Source organism: Bacillus rossius, chromosome 1, assembly GCF_032445375.1.
Source record: "Bacillus rossius redtenbacheri isolate Brsri chromosome 1, Brsri_v3, whole genome shotgun sequence".
Taxonomy (NCBI): domain Eukaryota; kingdom Metazoa; phylum Arthropoda; class Insecta; order Phasmatodea; family Bacillidae; genus Bacillus; species Bacillus rossius.
The window spans coordinates 302,308,682-302,315,696 of NC_086330.1; positions in this window are offsets into that span (position 1 = coordinate 302,308,682).

A 7,015-nucleotide genomic window follows, 5' to 3' on the forward strand; every position below is an offset into this window, starting at 1 on the left:
GTATATTTTGTGAGTGAACAGAGTGCATTTACAAATAAAAAAAGAGCTCTGACCTTTGGTACATGACATCATAAGCAGATTGCGCACAGTTAAAGACTGCTTTAATGTAACTATTGTGTATTAGTACTAATTTTAAGTTTCACTAGTTATGCTTTTTAACAAAGTTTTAGTTTTGCAATGTTAGTAATAAATACATTTTTCCTGTACCAACATACTCATAAACACACACACACACACAAACTAGTATCATTTGGTAAGTTTAAAAGAAAACATCATTCATAGGATGGTAGTCTTCAAAAGGTACAACAGGATTATTAAAGAAGCTCTAAACTCTTCCCACCATGATTACCAGGAGAAATAGGACACCAGTTGTTACGTTGTAGCAGTGTAGGTAAATAAGATTAAATACATAAATACTACCATTGACATTACACACTGCTGTAACAGTGGACCTTTTAGTTTCACAAGGACATGAGGTGACGCCAACCGCCGGTGCTCCCTCTGGTCTGCAAAGGTCGTTATGCCACAACAACACGGGCTCCGAAGTGCGTCGAACACGCCCGAGCGTGATCTTCACAAAGTGTAAGAAAGTGCACCGCAACGAACGCCGCGACGACGACAGCGCCCGGCCGGGTGTGGCAATGCGCCTAACTAAACACTTGATTATTTTGTTAATTAGAACAACCAAATTAATAACAATTTAAAAGAAGGGTTCATGTAAGGGAAATTATGTCTAATTGTCTCATAAGCATATGTTGTGTAATTTGTTTCTAAGTCCAAAACTGGTCGGGTCGGTTTTCCCGCGTTCCACGCGTTTAGGCGCGAGGCCGCCGGGCGGTCTCGCGCTCAGTGGCCATCAGGGGCTCTCAGGGGTCGGACGCTCCGCGAACGTCGGGCCAGCACTTCTAGTTTCTCTTCAACATTTCAGCAATAGTGTAAGTTTCTACAAATCCTTCAATCAGCTCGGCGCCGACCCCACTTCAGTCGCACGATACTTCGTGCGACTCCTAGCTTATTAATTTATTCCCTACAGGGATCTTTAACTTAATACGTAAGGCCATGTCCAGCTTAAGGACAGCGTAATATTGGCACGCAGTTTTCGGCTTCAGTAGCCAATGAATTGTTATCGTCGAGAATCTTGTGAAATACTGACTAACTTTCGTATTGTAACTTTCTTCATGTTTTAGTGCAATTTGTAACGTGTGTTTTAAGTGACTATCTTGGCATTCATTGAGACTTAACGTGTACGTCGCACGCTGACGTGATTGCGTAACTTTTCGAGACTTTAGTTTTTCGTCGCAGGCTAGACCGCAAACCACCCTGATCACAGGGTTTCCGCTATTCGTTTACTTATCTACATAATTTGTTGCAACCCCAATTCCGTGACTGTGCACTGAATCTTACTCGGGGACACGTAGCCACCGCTTCAACCCGTTGATTTCACTTTGCAATCTACCCTGGTCGCGCGTATTGTTCGCCTGCATTCATACGTGTGTCACAGCGGTTCGACAACGGACGCGGCCAGTATCAGGACCAATCAGTGTATCAACGTTGAATAAAGCGCAGTGTTTTGTAATCCGTTTATTAATCATTTACAAGGCGTCCTGGGTGGCCTGAACAGCCCAGGTGAATACGGATCCACGGCGCACCCCTGCCTATAGCCACGAGGCCGAACCCCCATTAAAATCCCTGAGATCTTTTCAAGCATTCATATTTAATTTTAAAACATAAACAGGCAGCGGGAGTAGCGTCAGAGGAATGAACAGAAACAAGGCGTGAATCCGTCTGAATATAATTACTCTATATTTATTTAAATGATGAAACTTATAGCAGTTGAGTGAGAGACAAATATATAAGATGTATTAAAATGCATTAAAATATAATTTCAATTACATAATTTAAAAAACTCTAGGATATGTTATAAATACAGGCCGGCCCTAATTAGATTATTACAGGTTTCATTGAATATAAATAAACAAAATAAAAAAAATACAAAGAGGCACAAACAATCCCAATTTAAGCGCTTAAAGTCCAGAACGAAAGTTTTATATAGTTCTTATCTCTTCAAACACAGTAATTTAAATGTTATTCCAAAGGTTCATAAATATAGTAGGACCGGAGGTCTGATGCTCGCTGGCCGGAGTCCAGCAGTCAACATGGCGTTAGGGCGCTTGTTTGTTGGAGAGGGAGTGTGCGAAAATGTGGCTAGGTCCGCATCCGGCTCTTGGACCTGTCTGTGAACAGTCCGAATCAAACATGATCAGAACTGGTACACAGACAGCAAACTGGGCAGAGAATGCCTGCAAGAAGATAAGGGGAGGTCGGGGAATAAAACTGATAGGAACTCACCAGACAGGGAAGGTAGCTTCTAGAGCCCGAAGCGTAGCACGCCCGTATCTGAAGATCGCGGAATCGCGGCAGTTGCGGGCGTTTCCATAATTTAAAAAAAAATGATTAAAAAAAATAACTACTATGCTGTGTACAGACGGACTAAACTACTTAAAAGAATTTATAGGGATAGCATCCCTTGTCTAACTACATCTTCGGTTACGGCCGGACAGAAGTCTTGCTGTGCGTCTCGCCGGTCCGCCGATAACCTAATGCAGTCCGTCTGGAATCGCGACGCGTAGTGTCCCCGGAGGGGCCGCGTCTCTTAATTAAAAGGAATAACTCAATAAAGTGGGAGGGGGGGGGGGGGAGAGACTTTAGCGTCCGGACCCAAATGTTCCGAAGTTACACGAAGATTCTCGAAGGGCTAAGCAGACGGAAAAAGTGCTTGCCGCGCGCTCACCAGGGTCGCGGGTGAACTAAGGTCGCGACTGCTTCCAAAGTCGATTATGACAAGATGTCTCTTATGGGAGGGATGAGTAGTGCGCTCTGGCGGCTAAGAGGAGAAACTGGCTGGAGGGTCACAGAAACGTCCGCTAGAGTGCACTGGGCACACTCGCAACCAGCGGACAGAGCCAGGTTAGGGATTTTTGCCGCCGATAGGGTTCGCTGAGGGCTCTGTTGGACAAGGGCGTATGTCCTTGGAGAGACCATGTACCCTGCGCGGGTTCACTGGAGGTCGATGCTCCGGGTTGAAGTTCCCAAGAAGCCACAGGGGGGAGAAGAGGGAAGGGGGCTCAAAACTTGCTATGTCACCTGGGAAAAGCGTCGTGTGGACCATCCCGAGGCATCGCCGAGGACTATAATATACTCCTTGACGTGCTGCCAAACAGCTTACCTATGCTTGCCTCTGAGAAATGAAAGTTGCTAGCCGTGGGATTGGGGTAGCGTTCACTAGCACGAAAAGTCATACTGTTAAAGGGAGAAAACGTGATGCAAACAGCGCCCGAGATGTTGCGATAACTAATCGTCAGATTTTTACTATCTAATTGGGCCTGCGAACAAGCGCAGGTGCACTGGGTTGCACAAGATTATGTCGGAGAGTACAGCAATGGAATCAAAATTAAATGAAATTAAAAATTCAACTTTATTTTTTGGTTTCCTTCTTTAAAAATGAAAATTTAAACTTAGAATTCAAAACTTGTGCCCGAAAATTATGATAAACGGCACACAGTTTCAAATGCTCATTCATGCCATAAAAAAAAAAAAAGCAGTAGTTCAGTGATAAGAAAATCACTTGCTATAATGTTCTTTGTACGACACTTGTTGCACTCTTTAACCAACGTATGGAATCTTCATCGAGATGACACCCCCTATGAACCAGAGATACCCTACCAAAAATTTACAACAGAAACCAATAAAATACAACAGGAATTTCAGTGTATCCTGTTGTATGACAGATGAGATTTCAGTGTATTTTATTGGATCCTGTTGGGTTTTGTTGTAAACACACTGACTTCATTGGGTTTCAGTGTATTTTGTTGGGGAAAATTTACACAAACAACAAAATACATCATTGTATTCTAGTAGGTTCTGTTGTCAAAGCCCACTGAATTCATTGGTTTTTATTGGATTCTGTTGTGAAAGATATTGGAACAGAAAGTTGGGTTTTGTTGTTTTCTGTTGTAAAGCAGTCTGTTGGATTCTATTGTATTTTAGTGTTTATTATTGTATTCTGTTGGATTTTGTTGTTTTCTTTTGCAAAAAGTTATGTTGGTTTCTGTTGTATTCCAGTGTTTTTCATTGTATTCTGTTCGGTTTTGTTGTTTTCTGTTGCAAAGAGTTCTATTGTATCCTAGTGTTTTTCATTATATTCTGTTGTTTACTGTAGCAAAGAGTTCTGTTGGATTCTGTTGTATTTTAGTGTTTCTCATTGGATTATGTTGTTTTCTGTTGCAAAGAGTTCTGTTTGATTCTGATCTATTTGAGTGTTTCTCCAAGTATTCTGTTGGGTTCTGTTGTATTCTGGTGCAAGAATTTCTGTTGGTTTCTGTTGTATTCTAGTATTTTTCATTGTATTCTTCTGTTTTCTGTTGCAAAGAGTTTTGTTGGATTATGTTGTTTTCTAGTGTTTCTCATTGTAATCTGTTGGGTTTTGTTGTTTTCTGTTGCAAAGAGTTATGTTGGTTTCTGTTGTATTCCAGTGTTGTTCATTGTATTCTGTTGGGTTTTGTTTTTTTCTGTTGCGAAGAGTTCTGTTGTATTCTAGTGGTTTTCATTGCATTCTGTTGGGTTTTGTTGTTTTTTTTTGTTTTTCTTGCTGTTCTTTAGTGATTTTTGTATAAATTTTTTTTTCCTTGTACATAACCTGTTTCATGGCAGATGACTTCGGGGGTAATGCCGATCACAGTGATCACATTTCGCACCACTAATCGGCATTACCCACATAATTTTTGGCATTTAAGAAAAAACGTTTCTGTTTATCGTTTACATATTTTATTTACCGAGTTTGATTAGTGTATAATTACCATTGGATAATAACATTTCTCTAAATACATTTTTCAATAACTATTTAACACATTTTTATGGCTCACTCTCTTTGTACAAGCTGGGACACACTGCAAGGTTATGAATGTGACATTTATTTGCTACGAAAGTGAATGAAGAAATTGGCAAGAATTATGATTTCTTTTAATATATATTTAGGGGTTATAGTTAAGATTTATTAAACATTAAGGCTTGCGTCAAGGATTGACGTTTGGGCTTGGATGCACAGTAGGGAATTATGTAAATTTTTGTTTGTTGTTATTTATGTTACAATGCTTTAATATATCCAAATATAAAATATGCTTTGTTGTTTTACTTGATACAAAGTAAATATTAACAAAAACAATACGTGAGTCCCATGTGTACCCAAAACCAAGCGTTAATCCTTGCAGGGATTTTTTTTTAGCAGTATGGAGGCGCGAATTGCCAACGTGTTACGTCCGATAGCACGTAATGTGACGTATAAAAGAAATTATAATCCTTATTCAGGTTACGGGGGATCAAAATGTACAGGGCCAAGTGATAATCTTGGATACGTGATACAGACCTTTTACCTATTGATATTATATCAGTATTAATGTACGGGTTACATGGTGATGGTAATTAGACTTTACATATTGACGTCGTACCGACCATGACCTTTAAGCCCGTGCTCCGCACCGCCAGTACCGTATCCCGTTTTCGGAGCGCGCCCCTTGCCCAGCCGGATTGAGTCAGGCGAGCGCCTCGGGCGTGACCCCAATAGACAACAAACCTCATTAAAAGTCACCGCGGCCACTGGCCTTAATTAAAATGCCCGTGACTATGATCGTGTCAGATTAGAAGAAATCCAACTAAAACAGCTCACAGTGAGACAATATGTTGATAAATTTACAGTCGCCAACTTGATGCCACAATTCAAGTAATTAAATACTACTATAAAACAGTTGTTAAGCCTTAAGCACACAATTAACAGGTGCTACCTTTTAATTGAGCACCTGGAACGTGTTTTTAGCTTATAATAGAGCAAATTAAGTTAATATAAGTTTCTTGACGCCGACTCACAAAGAAGAGAAAGTTTCACTTCCTTGCGAGGCGGCCATGTCCGGCAGTCTCGAACCACTCCGCGCCGGGAACAGACGTGTGTCCGTGGGCAGCATCCAAGTTTCTTTCATTGATTAATTTTTATTCTATACTAAATCGTTAAATTTAAACCTCATTAATTCATAGCTGCCCATGTCGACTCGGCGCGTATTTTACGGAACCGGGCCTATCCCGACCGTCTTCACCGTGATACCGTCCTGCAGATCGTATCACTCACGTAAGTGTTTCGCCGAATTTAGGAGCCCGCTCATAGAGCCCCCCTGCACCCGTTAATGTTCGGCGCTGGCCGTCTCCAGCGAGCATCGACCCGCGTCCCGCGAGACTGCCGCGGTAACCATCAGTGTCGCGTAGTGTTATGTTTTTTCTGTGTTAATTGTGTAACGGCTAGACGTCGCCAAGTGTTGGTGAGAGTGTTTTGTAGCGGGACTAGATTAAAGGTAATTCTCACCAACTCGTGTATACTAATTTTCCGGAGTCTCCCGTCCTCCACACGGCCGAGCGGCCTTCACAATCAAGGGAGAGCCATTCAGGGTAGATTCAAGCCGTGTACCTGGCGGGGCACGCGGGGGCAGAGTACCCACGACCCAACACCAACGGCCTAGCAGCCCGCTAGCCTGGCGCCCCTCCGGACAACAAGAGCACCGCGACGCCCGTAGCGCCCGTCAGGTACCCCCCGGGCCTTTCACATAGGTCGGGTGACGGCAATATGTGCTTCAAAATTATCAGCAAAACAACAGAATACAATGAAAAACAGTGGAATACAACAGAAACCATCAGAACTTTTTGCAACAGAGAACAACAAAACCCAACAGAATACAATGAAAAACACTGGAATGCAATAGAAACCAACATAACTCTTTGTAACAGAAAACAATACCCAACATAATACAATGAAAAACACTGGAATACAACAGAAACCAACAAAACCCAACAGAATACAATGAAAAACACTAGAATAAAACAGAAACCAACATAATTCGTTGCAACAGAAAACAACAATACCCAACAGAATACAATGAAAAACACTGGAATACAACAGAAATCAACAGAACTAATT